At 37.6% G+C, this 18,081-nt stretch overlaps 1 protein-coding gene across 1 annotated transcript in view; it reads right to left on the reverse strand.

The window, feature by feature from the left end:
• tmem232 (transmembrane protein 232) overlaps positions 1-18,081 on the reverse strand; it is a 34,724-nt gene that overhangs the window by 5,589 nt on the left and 11,054 nt on the right. The gene's annotated exons all lie outside the window — the stretch shown is intronic.

Raw genomic sequence — 18,081 nt, forward strand, 5'->3', positions numbered from 1 at the left:
ACCATTCAGTCAGAAAATAGCTGATGTACTGAGCTTACATCGTGCTGTCCCTCCCTGAAAGAGGAAGACGTACAAATAGTCATCCAGCGCCTCCCGAAAACATGCTTGTAGCATGTGTCTACTCCAGGGGATTCAATAGTAAGTGATTAGAGAATCATTTTAAACTAACAGCAGCCTTTATTAAACTACATAAACTAAACAAAACACTCATAATGCACAGAAACACTATAGAGGAGTAACACAAACCAACCTTTTCATTGAAGACACCAGACAAAGAACTAAACTGAAGAGAGGGTTTAAATACATAGACACAATAGATATATACGAACAGAATAGTTTGCTACGGAAACACATTAAAAGTGGGATTATGGGGAACAAAAGAAATAGGAAAACAAGGTGAAACAAACTGAAGCCAAAATATACTTCGGCCATCGGTGTGACAATTTTAGTTATCAGGAGGGTCCCCATATCTAAACATGATCCAGAAGCACACGTATTTTCTCTGGGCCTAGGCTCATTTAAAATGGACTGTGGCAAATTGGAAACTGTTCTGGTCAGGCGAATCAAATTTGAAGTTCTTTTTTGAAAACTGTCATCTGGACTAAAGAAGACGCAGTGCTCAGTTCAAAAGCCTGCATCTCTGATGGTATGGGGTTGCATGAGTGTGTGTGGTATGGGCAGCTTACACATCTGGAAAGGCACCATCAATGCTGAAAGGTATATCCAAGTTCTAGAACAACATAATGCTCTCATCCAAACGTCGTCTCTTTCAGGGAAGACCTTGCATTTTCCAACATGAAAATGCCAGACCACATACTGCATCAATTACAACATCATGGCTGCGTAGAAGAAGGATCCGGGGACTGAAATGGCCAGATCTTTCACCCATAGAAAACATTTGGCGCAGCATAAAGTGGAAGATGCAACAAAGAAGACATAAGACAGTTGAGCAACTAGAAGCCTGTATTAGACAAGAATGGGACAACATTCCTATTCCTAAACTTAAGCAACTTGTCTCCTCAGTTCCCCAGACGTTTGCAGACTGTTATAAGAGGGGAAGAGGGGATGCCACACAGTGGTAAACATGGCCTTGCCCCAACTTTTTTGAGATGTTGATGCCATGAAATTTAAAATCAACTTATTTTCCTCTTAAAATTATACATTTTCTCAGTTTAAACATTTGATATGCCATCAATGTTGTATTCTAAATAAAATAATGAAATTTGAAACTTTTACAGCTTATACAGTGTCCCAACTTTTTTAGAATAGGGTTTGTAAATACCATTCAAATGTAAATACTGTAAAAATGAGTCTTTCTGGTATATAGAACTAGCATATATAACCCTTAATTAAACAATTTAATCAAAAGGAATAATTAAAAAGGAATGTTTCCTGTATTATACACTGCATATCCATAGTATTCTAAATTAGAATTAGTGTGTCCCAACTCGTAGTATGTTGTAAAGAAAATTCCAATGATACCCGTATGGTCTACTATTTCCTTTTAGAATCTAAAATGCAGATTGATGCACACTCTAAAGCCCAATTTATATTTCTGCGTCGAGTGCGTCGTACCTACATCATAGGCTATCTGTTGCACGCATAGTGTATGACGTACCTTGACGTGCACCTCTCCAGAAATTTTACGGGTCAATTCTACATGGACTGCAAGCACTGTATAATTGATCTGCCAGAACCTCTCCCTCAGAGGTACAAATGCTCCCTCTGCATCTGTAACTGCATGTTGCCGCGGACAAAAAGTATAAATGAAAATCAACATGTAGCCATAGACAGTAAAAGAAATGGACACAGCGACCCCATAGACTTCTCTGGGGAAATGTAAAGTCAGTTAGAAGCCCTCACTTCCTGATGGCTAAGCGTACTGTGCAGCCTCAGACTGAGCTTGATGACGTAGATGTGACGTGTGACAGTTGTAAGTCTTCTAGTAGTTGTGCAAAGTAAAATCTGAATCACTGAATCTTGCAGAAATGGAGAGCGTGAGCAGGATCAACTTTCTTTTTACTTACTTTTTAAGTATTCTGATTAATAATTTTGTCATTTTGTATAGTGTTTATTTATTTTAAAATTTAACACTAGTATGTGCCTGTGAGCTCCACTTCCTACCTATACAGGTCTATATGGTAATTGCTCTATGGTGCGACAGAGAGCTATGGTTATGACATTAGCCTATTTTTACCGCCTACGCCTACGCCTACGATAGTGTATAATGGAACCTTTTATACATTGTTGTGATGAATGTGTGAGTCCGACGGTTAAGTAGAGAGGTTTGGATAAAGGGGTTTGAGTGATCAATTTCAGTATTTAACCTGACTGAAGTATATTTATTCAGTATTATCCACATTATATTTCACTCATATTTCACGCAGCATACCCAAGTCTTAAATGACCATAAAACAGAACATGACTGTGACAATTAGACCCTTTCACACATTAAACTGGTAAATTACTGCAAAACGAACAGATTTTCAGGTAAGTACTCAAATGTGCTGATCACACTGTTTTACTATCTGTACAGTTTGACTTTTTATTTTTTATTTTACTTCTGAGTGACAGGGGATGATCACAGAGAGTGTGTTTTTGCTCTTAAAAACTCAAAATGCATAATAGTTACTACAGTAACCTACACAACAGTAACCAGAGGTGGACAAAGTACACCACTCTATTACTTGAGTAAAAGTAAAAGTACTACTGGTCAAATATTACTCTGTTACAAGTGAAAGTTCTTAAAAATGAGTTTTACTTATAAGTAAAAGCACAGAAATATTGTTTTTTTTTTTAATTACTTAAGTATCAAAAGTACATTTTCTTTTTTATGTTAACACATTGTTTAATTATTGTTGCATTGATGTTTAAATGCACACTATGCCACCATGGTTTAAGCCAGCCAGTGATGCGTCATAAGATATGCTAGTATACAACCACCTTAAACTCATTTCAATACTTGTATAAAAGTTACAAAGCTCTTTATAAAGCTGCTGCCCCTTTAAAGCTGAATGCACAGATCCAATACACTGACACACATCCGATATTCTCCCAAATTTACTCTTCTCTTTCTTCAAGAAGTTTACATTTGTATCATTTTATAAGACATGCATCAAGTTTATGCCAACTAAACAAATCTAGATTAAAAAAAAAAAAAAACTTAAACATACTGTCAAAGTATGGCTATGGGTGCACACACTGTGCCAAGAAACTATCTTCTTCGATTTTGCTATGAACTGATAAGTGTTCAAAAAAAGTTGGGAAACTTTACATTACTCTAAGGGAGATTACTTACACTGAAAAAAATGACTTTGTGGTATGGTAAAATCTATTACATTAATTCGTGTAATTATTACATTGTAAAATCAAGTTTAAGTTGGAACTATATATCTTAAGTAAAATGTACACAGTCTATTCATGTAATAACTTAACTGAGAAAAAAGAGTAAATTTTATCATATATTTACAAATAATATTTAATGTTTTATAGTCACAGCACATTCACCTAAAATATTAAGTAAATTTTATTCTGAAAAGCAAAGTGCATTTGAAAATGCGCACAGATTTTTCGCAAAGATCCAACTTCAGTGGTGGCAGAGACGGTCATTTTGGGATGTTGCTTTTATTTGGCTGACTTATTCTCAATAAGTTTTAACTTTTCACTGAACGTGAGTTTTAATCACAATAACGGTAGCCAACGCTACATAAGTTCTTATTGAGAATTAATAGAGTTTTTTTATGTCACCATTATGGCGATTAGTGTTTTCTTTAGTTGGGCAGTTTGGCGACTTTTTAGTGTTAGTGTTTCTCTCACTGCTGAGTTTGCTATGGCAAGAGAAGCAGAGAAAACATGATCAGATGCTTTTGGCCGCTTGATGATCAGAATATGATCATTGTGTAGTGGCTTAATTCACCAATCCTATACGTGAATATGAGCAATATACTATTAACCTTGTTTTATTCTAGAAAAGATCCAGCACAGTTTTAACCAGAAAAGTTGAATATATTTTATAACAGACTGTACACTAAGCACTTTGAACTCCTGAAAGCTTTTCTCACACACAGATATCAAGATTCAGCCAAAGAATCTCAACAATGGTGACATGCTTCATGCCACAATGCATTCTGGGAGCATCATGCAAAACTAAGAAATATCAGCAATATTCACTTGGGTTTGTAATTGGATGCAATGGTAATCTGAGTGAAAGTAACAATCTATAGATGAGTATTGCCAGTGCAATTTACTTGTGTATTTTACATAAAAAATAAGTGGTTCTAGTAAGTAAATATTACTTAGAATAGCCCGAGTAAAGATTACAAGCACTTTCTGTGTGGAAAAAGTTTCCTAGCTTTTTTTAAGTAAATGTCACTCCAAATTTTTTTCAGTGTATATACTGTCTGCAACAACAAAAACAACCTTTTAAAGGAGGAAAAAATCATCCACTGACTTTCAAAGCTGCTACAGAAACGACTTTCAACTTCTGAAAGGACCTTGATAGAAATGTAGTAGAGTAAAAAGTACATTTTTGTCTTTCAAATGTAGTGAAGTTAAAGTAAAAGTACCACGAAACAAATAATACTTAAGTAAAGTACAGGTACTCAAAAAGTGTACATAAGTACAGTACTCAAGTAAATATACTTAGTTACTGTCCACCTTTGATAGTAACAGCAGAGCCGCATTGCTGGAGAAAGGACAAGAAGGGACTCGAGCACAAGACAAAGCCCAATGATCAGACATCTGTCTAGCACATATTTACAAAAACAATTAAAAGCAGCAGAGCTTTAACAGGTCAGACAGAGCTTTATTTCCTCACGCCAGTAAGCAGTAAGAGATGTTGCTGTAAGTGGAAGGGGAAGTTATTTTGATTCAAGGTTACAAGGGCAAACTAATGAAGTGCACTGCAAAGTAATAAACACTACAGTATTCCTTAGGGGGGGAAAGCCTGGTCCATTTTGGTACAATGGAATTATATTGCGTAATATTATATTGCAATTGCTTATGCTCCCATATGATTTTTGATAATGGTGCTACCAAACAGCCTGGTGCTTATGGGTGAGTCATTAAAACTGCTGTCCGTAACTTTTTTTGTGTTCAATATTTACAAAAATGATATAATGAGAATGTATAACATGAATCCATTTTCCAAACCGTGTTTTTGTTTTACCATTGATAATTATGGTACACTTATAATAAGTGATTATATTGGGACTATTTCAGGCCAGACTGGTTGGAACCGTTGCGGCGGAGAACAGCCCCTGCGTGACTCACCATAGATATAAACAGAGAGAAGTAGCTCCGGCTGCAATATTTTTCTGCAAGACACATGCCGTTCTGTTTATTAAAAAGTTACGGACTGCAGCTTTAAATTTAAACACACTTGGCTGTATGGAAAGTAAAAACAAACAGGCAGGGGAAAAATGTAAATAAATCAAATCTATGCATTTTGTTTAAAAAAACGGTCCTTCTCAAAAGATTTGCATATTGTGATAAAGTTCATTATTTTACATAATGTAATGATAAAAATTAAACTTTCATATATTTTAGATTCATTGTACACCAACTGAAATATTTCAGGTCTTTTATTGTTTTAATACTGATGATTTTGGCATACAGCTCATGAAAACCCCAAATTCTCATAAAATTAGCATATTTCATCCGGCCAATAAAAGAAAAGTGTTTTTAATACAAAAAAAGTCAACCTTCAAATAATTATGTTCAGTTATGCACTCAATACTTGGTCGGGAATCCTTTTGCAGAAATGACTGCTTCAATGCGGCGTGGCATGGAGGCGATCAGCCTGTGGCACTGCTGAGGTGTTATGGAGGCCCAGGATGCTTCGATAGCGGCCTTAAGCTCATCCAGAGTGTTGGGTCTTGCGTCTCTCAAATTTCTCAATGATGGCCTTCTGGTCAGCAGTCTTACCCATGATTGCGGTTTTGAGTAATGAACCAGGCTGGGAGTTTTTAAAAGAATCAGGAATCTTTTGCAGGTGTTTAGAGTTAATTAGTTGATTCAGATGATTAGGTTAATAGCTCGTTTAAAGAACCTTTTCATGATATGCTAATTTTTTGAGATAGGAATTTTGGGTTTTCATGAGCTGTATGCCAAAATCATCAGTATTAAAACAATAAAAGACCTGAAATATTTCAGTTGGAGTGCACTGAATCTAAAATATATGAAAGTTTAATTTTTATCATTACATTATGGAAAATAATGAACTTTATCACAATGTGCTAATTGTTTTAGAAGGACCTGTATGCATCATTTAACAGACTAGCTACTGTTGTTATTGTAATATAATTAGGACAAATAATCTTAATATTACAATTAGTCAATAAGATTATTTTGTCAAAAATTCTCTGAATGCAGTTTTGTTTCAGATAAATTGTCACATTAGAGGACTACTTTTTAGTGCTTCTGCATAGAAGGAATATTAAACAAGAAAACAGACATTCAATTTTTAGATTTTTCACATCACAACACAAATTATTTATTTATTATTAATACACACAGACATAGCTAATAAAATATAAAAATACAGTGTATGAACAAAATAAGGGCACTGTATCAAAATACTGAGACAGGGAGCTGTTATCTCTGGTAAACCTGACCCAGCCAATCTCAGTTCTGACTTTGGCTAAATCCATGACAAGGAACTGGGTGGGTAGGATGTTATGGAGGATGAGAAATTACTTAAGTGTGAATGAATGAATGAATGAATGAATGAATGAATGAATGAATGAATGAATGAATGAATGAATGAATGAATGAATGAATGAATGAATGAATAAATAAATAAATACTGAACTGAATACAGAATTAAATAAATAAATAAATAAATAGGCTGTTATAGAGGATGAGAAATTAAGTATAAATAAATAAATAAATAAATAAATAAATGTAGAAATACATAAATACATAAATGAAGAAATAAATATATGAAGAAATAAATATAGCACTACTTGAATGAATAAATAAAGAAATGCATAAATTAATAAATAATTATAAAATAAAGATATGCATAAATTAAAGCTGCTGTCCGTAACTTTTTTTTGTGTTCGAGATTTACAAAAATTATATAATGAGGATAAAAAACATTAATACTTACTTATAATAAGTGTTTATATTCAGACTATTTTAGGCCAGACTGGTAGGAACTGGTGGAGGAGCACAGCCCCTGCGTGACTCGCCATAGACATTAAACAGAGAGAAATAATTCCGGTTACAATGTTCTTCTGCAAGATGCATGCAGTAACAGACGCTGCTGTTTATTAACCGCTAGAGTGCAAAAAGTTACAGACTGCAGCTTTAATGAATACACAAATACATTTTTTGTTAAAAGTATAATTTTTTAATTGTGCTATTTTTTAATCATTTGTGTTATAAATATAATTTTTCTTCATTTATTTATTTTGGCATTTATTTCTGCATTTCTGCATTATTTATGTGTACGTATAGGTAGGTAGGCGGTCCTAACCTCTCTCAATGTTTCTTTGAAATCGTTTCTTTGAAATGAAGATGAGATAGTTAGCCTTCTTTTTTGACTAAATCATGGTAAATCATTCTAGAATGTGGTAAAGCATGGTAATTCATACTAGAAACATAAACGCAAATCATGGTAAACTATGGTAAATCATGCTAAAATCATGGTAAATTATACTAGAAAGTGGTAAATCCTGGTAAGCTATGGAATATCATGGTAAACTATGTTAAATCAAGTTATAATCATGGTAAACTATGGTAAATCATACAAATATATATATATATAAACAAAACTAGTATCACAGCCCTAACGACGGTAAAAATCCTGTTTAACCAATCCTACATTGAGTAGGTTAGGACGTTAAAAGGTTAGTTCACCCAAAAATGAAATTGATGTCATTAATGACTCACTCTAATGTCGTTCCACACCCGTAAGACCTCCGTTCATCCTCGGAACACAGTTTAAGATATTTTATATTTAGTCCGACAGCGAACGGACTAAGGGAAGACAGTTGGAATAGGATGTCCTTTTGGAACATCTTATTCACCTATTCCAGACATCCTTGTAAACCATGAATGTCTGAATTATTTGTTGCATGCAGAAAGGTCAACCAAATCTGTCCATGTCTAGAAAGGTAATAAAAACATCATCAAAGTAGTCCATATGTGACATCAGTTAGTTAATTAGAATCTCTTCAAGCATCAAAAATACATTTTGGTCCAAAAATAGCAAAAACTACGACTTTATTCAGCATTTTCTTCTCTTCCGCATTTGCTTTCAAACCTCAAATAAAGATTCAAATGGTTATGAATCAGATAATTGATTTATATTTTGGATCGGATTCGGACTAAATATAAAATATCTTAAACTGTGTTCTAAGGTGTGTGGAATGACATAAATTTCATTTTTGGGTGAACTAACCCTTTAACATACGTACACATAAATAAATTAATGCAAAAATACATAAATAAATGTAGAACATTTATAAAATAAGTATAACAGAATTGATACAAAAATAGCACAATTAAAATGATTAATTGATTTATGGATATCTGCATTTATGTATTTATTTCAGCATTTAATTATTTATTCATTCATTTATATATATATATATATATATATATATATATATATATATATATATATATATATATATATATATATATATATATATATATATCATATATTTATTTATTCATTTATGTATTTCTACATTTATTCATTTAATTCTGAATTTAAGTTTTTATTAATTTATTTATTTATACTTAAGTAATTTCTCATCCTCCATAGGCTGTGACAGAGAGCATGAAAACTATTTTTCAATTTTCCTTACGTCCGTGAAACAAAAGCAAAAATCTGGTTTATTACTTAGACATATTTTGACTTGGCAACTTCCTCCCATTTAGACACATTGAATTAAGATCAGAGGACATATGATAACATTATTTTATTTTATTTTATTTTGTATCATATGTGCCAAACACATGCAATATAATTACATGAAAAAACTGGGTAATATAACTGGTGAAATATTTTTTGTCCAGTACCTTAAACCAGTCATGGATTATCAAAATCAAGATGCTGAGTTGGCTTACGCTGCAGGCAAGGGCAGATATATTGGCAGCAGTCTGTGCAGAAAAATAGGACAGACATTCTCTTTTGTAAACTGTAAGATGCAGCTGGAGGTTAGAAATTTGAACAAATGCTGCATTATCTACCCTGCCATGTTTTATTAACTAATTCTCTTTTGTATGATTTAGAATAACAATTGGGCTTCTTTGTTGTAATTAAGATCTCACATTGTGACAAGCTAACTATGGACCAAAGGTTCAGACTGATCATATTCAAGTCTTGGAAGTAAATTTCCCAAATACTTGCAAGACTAAAGCACCCCCAATGAATATACTGCCATTGGCTCCCTGTGGTATTGGCCATTTGATTTAAATTCGGGTGGGCAGTACATGTGCTGAAGAAAGAAAGAGATTTTGCTATTTGAATGAATCCTATTCTATGGCTTCAGTATATCCATGAATGTAGTATTTGCTAAGCTTTGAAGGAGGTCAATCAGTTTAACTTGGGCGTCCTGGTTGATTAAAAGCTTTTCCTTTGTGATGTCTCGGTGGAGCACTCCATGTTGGCAGCTCATGTAAGTTGCTTGCTTGTATTACTTGCCACATGACAGCCTGGGGCCTGGGCTAACTTCTTATTGAATCTGCCTCAACGGCGCTCACAGGGAACAGGTTGCTCCAAAACCATGATGTACTAGGGATCTGGGTGCAGTCAGGTCAGATCCTTCCAGACAAGCATCTGAATTATCTGTGGAACATTAGGGCCTATACATCCTAGTTTCCATGGCACAGTTCAAAATAAATATTTTCATTACTAATTGAGCTGCCAGTCTGCAAAGTTTCAAATAAGCCTTATTATTAAACAAAAAGCACAAACTATGCAAAAGCGGCCTTTCCAGCACACCCAGTGTCTGAATTCGCTCACTCCTTTTCGTTCACTCCTTCAAGTGGACTATATTACTGGAGTAATGTAGGGACTAGTGAATGAGGGTATGGAGGTGATTTCGAACACACCATCCGTCATGTATCTCAGCAAGAGCGCCCTCGCCACCAAATGGACAGGGGTGAGAATTGCAGTTACAAGTTACAATCAGATCACTCAGTGTAATCTGTCAAAATAACAGACCGCTTTCACATTTTCGGTTAACGTGACCTTAGCTAGTTAGACGAGTTAGATGGAGATGGTTTTCCAAATATTGAAAATGATGTCTGAGGTAATAAAACAGAAAGCACAGTTTACTTACTTACAATGCTGATGTATTCCAAATGATCTTACTTTGGTCATTTTCATTGCCAACTGATCAGCAAAACAAATAAGAGGAAATTGTGTAAAAACTACAATTAACAGGTGTAGAGGTCATATCATTCTGGTCATTAATCCTGAACAGAGATGTAAAGGTTTGTATAAATTCCTAGTATAAATATAAAAACATGTAGATTATATTTGGTCCATCTGACAGTTGAAAGAGGCCAATTGCTCTAAACAGTTGACAACAGATATCAAAAGGATGAAGATAAGAAATGACTCTGTTATTTGACATAAAATGTCAACGCAGTGACATCCTACAGAGTGACATGCCCCATCTAAAACTATATTTAACAACATTTTCTCATTCATTCCAGTTGGACTCAGTACAGACTGGAGGTTGAAGGGGGTTCCCACTCCAGTAGGACTCAATACGGATTGGAGCTTGGAAGGGGTTTACACTCCAGTCAGACTCAATATGGATTGGAGCTTGGAGGGGGTTCACACTTCAGTCAGACTCAGTACAGATTGGAACTTGGAGGGGGTTCACACTTCAGTCAGACTCAGTACAGATTGGAGCTTGGAGGGGGTTCACACTTCAGTCAGACTCAGTACAGATTGGAGCTTGGAAGGGGTTCACACTTCAGTCAGACTCAGTACAGATTGGAGCTTGGAGGGGGTTCACACTTCAGTCAGACTCAGTACAGATTGGAGCTTGGAGGGGGTTCACACTTTAGTCAGACTCAGTACAGATTGGAGCTTGGAGGGGATTCACACTCCAGTCGAACTCAATTCGAATTGGAGCTTGGAGGGGGTCCACACTCCAGCCAGACTCAGTGCAGACTGGAGCTTGGAGGGGTTTCACACTCCAGTCAGACTCAGTACAGATTGGAGCTTGGAGGGGGTTCACACTTCAGTCGAACTCAGTACAGATTGGAGCTTGGAGGGGGTTCACACTCCAGTCAGACTCAGTACAGATTGGAGCTTGGAGGGGGTTCACACTCCAGTCAAACTCAATTCGATTTGGAGCTTGGAGGGGGTTCACACTTCAGTCAGACTCAGTGCAGACTGGAGCTTGGACAATGAATTAATAGAATACTGAATGCATACTAAGCTTTTTAGCTCAGTTTTGCGGTTTGAAACATGATATGAAACATGAATCAATACGATGATTCATAGCGGTTTGAAGTTTTGTTTTGAAATCGGCCCAACACTACAGAAGTTATTTCGTTTTTTTTTTGCACACAAAAACGATTCATAGTTTTCATAGTCGCTACTATTCATAGTCGCTTCATAAAACTAGTAAGATGGACTTTTTACACTGTTAAACACTTGGATTCCCATCCTAAACATAGACAAAGTTTCAAAAACTAAATTGGACATTTGATGGAGTATTTCTGTTTCAAAAATACTCCTTCCGGTTTCTCACAAGTTTCTGAGAGTTTTTTTCGAGTATGGCTCGGCTTGACTTCAATAGAGCGGAAGGTCCTTGCATGGGCCGTACGGGCTCTTCTCCCGGAAGGGTGCGTGCATGCGTGACTAAAGCGAAAGAGCAAATGCACGGCAACAGCAAATGCTCTCAGGTGCAGATCCAGTCGTCCGTGCAACACTTCTGTCACGCCGCGCTCCACTTTATTCCTATGGGTGATATCAAGCGACTTCAACGCTTCAGCACAGCATTCCAGGAAGGCAGCGCTGCATTTGAACCGATTTAAACGCAGAAATGACGGGAAGCGGCACAACATCACGCTACAGTCGCGTCGCAAAAGTGGATCTCCACGGTCACTGCTGTCAGGACTTCAGGAAATCAACAGTTACCAAAGAAGTGTGTTTTTGATGGAGCGGTGACGATAAAGGTTTGCGGTCGTGCTTTAGAAGCAGGCAGTGAGTAAAACTGCTTCAAATGTCTATGTTGTTGGCTATCGTCACGTAAGTAAACATCAGTAAACAACACGATCGTGTATAATTTGAGTTAATTTATCAATGGAGCATGCGATCTATGGTGTGAGTTTAAATACATTTGTTTAGTTGACCACTATAGGTGTCAGTTTGCTTATTGTAAAACCACCCAAACATAAACCTAGGGGACGTTCACACAAAGCGTGCTTCTTCATTCAAATGCGCTAAAGGACTCCATTGTTGTTCTATGTAACGTTACATTAGTTCACCCCCCCTTTAAAGGAGTTGCAGTTTTTTAACCTCCAGTGATGTCACATTTTAGAACTGTGATGTCATACAGTACCAACACAGTTCCAATGTTGCCTGATTAGTGTCCCTCATGGATTTACAAAGCACCCATTGGGAAGCAAAAATGATGACTTTATTCAACAATTTTGTTCTAGATTGTGTCAGTCTCCTACACAGTTTACGTTGTAAATACAGTGCACTGTCAGCATCACACGTTTGTGTCAAGTGATTAATGACAGAACTTTCATTTTTGGGCAAACTATCCCTTAAGGGTTAGTTCACCCAAAAATGAAAATTCTGTTATTAATTACTTATCCCGCTCCTGCCTAAGCCCACGAGCCCGCTCCTGCCTAAGCCCACGAGCCCGCTCCTGCCTCAGCCAACAAGCCCGCTCCTGCCTCACTCCACGAGCCCACTCCCGCTGCCTTGGCCCCTTGAACAGCCATTATCGCCATGGCAACCCACGGCTCCTGATCCACCATGGCCGCCCATGCCAACGCCTGAGGGTCCAGGTCCGCCCATGCCCATGCCTGAGGGTCCAGGTCCGCCCACGTCATGAGCTCGCTCCCACCCCCGTGGCCCCTTGAACTGCCTTTACTGCTATGGCCGCCAACGGCACCTGATCTGCAATGGCCGCGCATACCCATGTCTGAGGGTCCAGGCCCGCCCACGAGCCCGCTCCCGCTTTGATTATGTTTGGCCGTCTGGGGCCGCCCATAGAGAGGGGGGACTGTCACAGGGTGTTTTGGGTTATGGGTCATGTGTCATGTTTTTCAGTTTATGTTCTGTCCTTCCTGGTTTTGTGTTCTATTGTTATTGCGAATTAATGCCCTCATGTGTTCCTGCCATGTGTTCCTGTGTCATGTTGTAATTGGTCTATGGGTTTATCATTATTCACAGGTGTCCATTATCTTGTCATTAGCCCTTCTGTATTTAGCCCTCATGTTGCCAAGTGTATTTGTCTGATATTGAAGTTGTAACCATTGTTGGTGAGTCCACTGAATGTCAAGCCAAGTCTGTTAAAGTCAAGTCTGTTCAAGTCAAGTTTTGGATTTAAGTTTGGATAAATAAAGACTGCACTTGGGTTCATCAACCTCGCCTTCAGTGGACATATGTTACACGTTTGACACCTGTAAGACTTCCGTAAGTCATCTTCGGAACACAAAAGAAGATATTTCTGTTGAAATCTGATGGCTCAGGAAGGCCTCCATTGACAATGTAATTTCCTCTCTCAAGACCCATAAAAGGCACTAAAGACGTCGTTAAAAGAGAATAGTTTAAAAAACTAAATAACGACTTATATGGTGATGGATGAATCAATGATCCATTTGGATTGCCAAAGTCACGTGATTTCCGCAGTTTTGCGGTTTGAAACTTGATCTGAAACATTTACTGACGCATGTGTCATTCCTATTTTGCACCCGCGCAAAGCGCGCTTTTCTCTCCACAGAAGCACGTCACTAAACTAGTAAATGAACTTGTGCTCCCTGGGCGGTTCAGCGCAAAAAAGGAAGTGTGTTCCGGCGCAAACACTCCCTGATGCTATTTTGCTGTTCCATTAAACAATTGCGCCACTGACCAGAAAAAACCTAGTCTAAAGTCAGTGGCGCGTTGCGCGTTGTTCATTATGCTATTTTAAGGGCGCATGCTTGACCATCATGTATAGCGTGCACAACGCGCATACACTTTGCTCATGTAATCTACACAGATGCAACAGTTATTTTTGCAAATCATAAATTGTTACACTAAAAAAATATTAACACATGAGATGACGGAAATCATTGTGGTGTGCCACGAAGATGTGAAAAAATAGGCATAAATCTAGCTTACAAATTATTCAGGCTAATTGCAGGAATTAAGGATCAGACCTGTTTGCCCAATAGTGGCAAGACATATATGTATATAAGGACATCTGAAAAATTGGTTTGTCCGTCAAGAACCAGGAAAAAAAAATCGACTGAAAAAACTGTTTAACCGACGCTGTAAATGCATTAAAACGCCTGTTTAACCGACGCTGTAAATGCGTAAATGCGTTAAAACGCCTGTTTAACCGACGCTGTAACTGACGCTGTAAAACGATGTAAATATTTTGGGTGGGTTTCTCCCATCCCCATACAACACAACTTCTCTGTCTTTCACTGCTCTTACAGGAACAGTCTCCTCGGCTGTGAACCGCTCCTGGTGTGTGCCTGGTAAATACGCCATAATAATAGCAATCCATAATGGAACTTGCGCACCTGCTTTTAAAGGGAATGTTGGATGACTCTCTGATTGGTTTATTCACGTTACGCCCAAACCACACCTATGAATAATGGAGCTACTTCAGACCAACCCATTTTAGATTTGCGCCGGGCGCAAGAGCCATTTATCCCGCCGGGAAAATAGCAACAGCGCCGAGACCCGCCCACAAAGTTACTTGCGCTTGCGTTTCAGATCGTTAAAATAGAGCCCTTAATGTCATAGACCAATAAAAGGTCTTTACGGAAAACTACTAAAAGATGCTTAGGGAGTGTGGGGTAAGTTGAGCCACCACATGTATTTTAGAAATGTATAGGCATGACCCATATTTTGTATTTAGCAGTCTGGGATAGAGAGAACCACATAAGAAGTGTGCATAAGTGTATATACAGTGAGGAAAATAAGAATTTGAACAACCTGCTATTTTGCAAGTTCTTCCAGTTAGAAATCATCATGGAGGGGTCTGAAATTGTGAGAGACATCTAAAAAAAATCCAGAAATCACAAAATATTATTTAAAAAAAAAAAAAAAACTATTTATTTGTATGATACAGCTGCAAAAAAGTATTTGAACACCTGTCTATCAGCTAGAATTCTGACCCTTAAAGACCTGTTAGTCTGCCTTTAAAATGTCCACCTCCATTCCATTTATTATCCTAAATGAAATGCACCTTTTTGAGGTAGTTAGCTGCATAAAGACACCTGTCCACCCCATACAATCAGTAAGAATCCAACTACTAACATGGCCAAGCCTAAAGAGCTGTCCAAAGACACTAGAGACAAAATTGTACACCTCCACAAGGCTGGAAAAGGCTACTGGGAAATTCCCATGCAGCTTGGTAAAAAAAGGTCTACTGTTGGAGCAATCATTAGAAAATGGAAGAAGCTAAACATGACTGTCAATCTCCCTCGGACTGGGGCTCCATGCAAGATCTCCCCTCCTGGGGTCTCAATGATCCTAAGAAAGGTGAGAAATCAGCCCGGAACTACATGGGAGGAGCTGGTCAATGATCTGAAAAGAACAGGGACCACCATTTCCAAGGTTATTGTTGGTAATACACTAAGACGTCATGGTTTGAAATCATGCATGTCATGGAAGTTTCCCTTGCTTAAACCAGCACATGTCCAGGCCCGTCTTAAGTTGCCATTGACCATTTGGATGATCCAGAGGAGTCATGGGAGAAAGTCATGTGGTCAGATGAGACCAAAATAGAACTTTTTGATCATAATTTCCTCTAAACGTGTTTGGAGGAAGAATGATGATAACCATCCCAAGAACACCATCCCTACTGTGAAGCATGGGGGGTGGTAGCATCATGCTTTGGGAGTGTTTTTCTGCACATGGGACAGGGCGACCGCACTGTATTAAGGAGAGGATGACCAACCTCCTTCCCTCAGTTAGAGCATTGACGATGGGTCAAGGCTGGGTCTTCCAGCATGACAATGACCCGAAGCACACAGCCAGGATAAGCAAGGAGTTGCTCTGTAAGAAGCATATCAAGATTCTGGTGTGGCCTAGCCAGTCTCTAGACCTAAACCCAATAGAAAATCTTTGGAGGGAGCTCAAACCTCGTGTTTCTCAGCGACAGGTCAGAAACCTGACTGATCTAGAAGAAGATCAGTGTGGAAGAGTGGGCCAAAATCCCTCCTGCAGTGTGTGCAAACCTGGTGAAAAACTACAGGAAACGTTTGACCTCTGTAATTCCAAACAAAGGGTACTGTACCAAATATTAACAATGATTTTCTCAGGTGATCAAATACTTATTTGCAGCTGTATCATAAAAATAAATAGTTTAAAAAACTCTGGATTTTTAAAATTATTTTAGGTTATGTTTCTCACAGTGGGAATGCACCTACGATGACAATTTCAGACCCCTCCATGATTTTTAAGTGGGAGAACTTGCAAAATAGCAGGTTGTTCAAATAGTTATTTTCCTCACTATATATATATATATATATATATATATATATATATATATATATATATATATATATATATATATATATATATATATATATATATATATTGTAAGCTTAAAATTTACATAAACTGTATTGATTGGTTGATCTGATTGGTTGATTGTAATGTTGTTCCACAGCCAACCGGAACTGTTTAACTAGCCTCCCCAGAGTGTGCTTCTGTTTTTATACTGACCAGTTTAAATTCAGTCTCGTGGTGACGTGAATCATGACCTCCAGCAACTCCCCATACGTGGCTGTTGGGGAGAAGGTGGCCTCTCTCCTAATGTCCACCTAAACTCCCATACCATTTGGAACTGGCTTCCAGATTCGGCCTGAGAGCATTGGAACTGTTGATAGGATTGGGAAAGGGAAACACCCGTCCAAAGCTCCTCAGCCAGATCCATCTGCGAGCCCCACAACAGCAGACGCTGCACTGGTTCTGAGCCATTAGGTGCAGTCACCTGGCTACCACCCCCCTGAAGAGCCAAGCGCACTCTTACAGTGAAATTATCACAGTGACCACAGCCAGCTGCCTTTGGGCTTGACGGTGCATGCACCACTCCCAAGAAAACAACACACGGTTGGATTTTTTTGTTTTTCTTTCACCGATTTACAGCACACGCAAACACAAATGGTTTCCTGAAGACAATGAAGCTGATTAATTGTTCTCTAACTGATGACATGCCCCTCATATACTGTAGTCTGCCTGTGCGCCTATGACATCACCTGACTACAGTAGCCAATCAAGATCAAGAGCGTTCCCATCATTCCACTTCGAAAGAGAACAAAAGGGATTACTTAGTTTCTTTTTATGAAAAGTAATGCATTACGTTATTTTTCCCCACCTGGTCTGGATTTGCTTGTTTGTTCTATTTTTGATAAAAGTCCTTTCACACCATAAGTGAAATGACTAAGCCTCAGACTGAAGGAAATTCTGCAAATTTATGTCTGTACAGTAGAGAGTGCAGCTCTCAAACCTTTCAGCTGTGCTGCCATTCTGGATTGCAGAAAAATAGTACACATGAGAAGCAAAACACTAAGGAAACAAAAGTGATGTTTATCTAAAGTAATTTTTGCTTATTGGTATGGTTGAATTGGATCATCAAGGGTCAGCAGCAAACAATGGTTAGTAAAGTGAGATTAAATACATAAAATATATTTTTGTAATTAAACATTTTATTATTGCAGGTTTGTATAATAATCTGAGTTTTTATTCATTTTGAGGAATACTGAATCTGTTTTTGTGCAAGTGAGATGAGTAAATGCATGCTCACATTCTGTCAAGAACTACAATAACCATCATGTTTACACAGCACACAAAAACTACTTTGTTCCCTCAACTTGCTAAACTGTCCACATGATTTACTAATTTGTTCCCTCAATTTATAAATCATG

Source organism: Pseudorasbora parva, chromosome 3 (genome assembly GCF_024679245.1).
Source record: "Pseudorasbora parva isolate DD20220531a chromosome 3, ASM2467924v1, whole genome shotgun sequence".
Taxonomy (NCBI): Eukaryota; Metazoa; Chordata; class Actinopteri; order Cypriniformes; family Gobionidae; genus Pseudorasbora; species Pseudorasbora parva.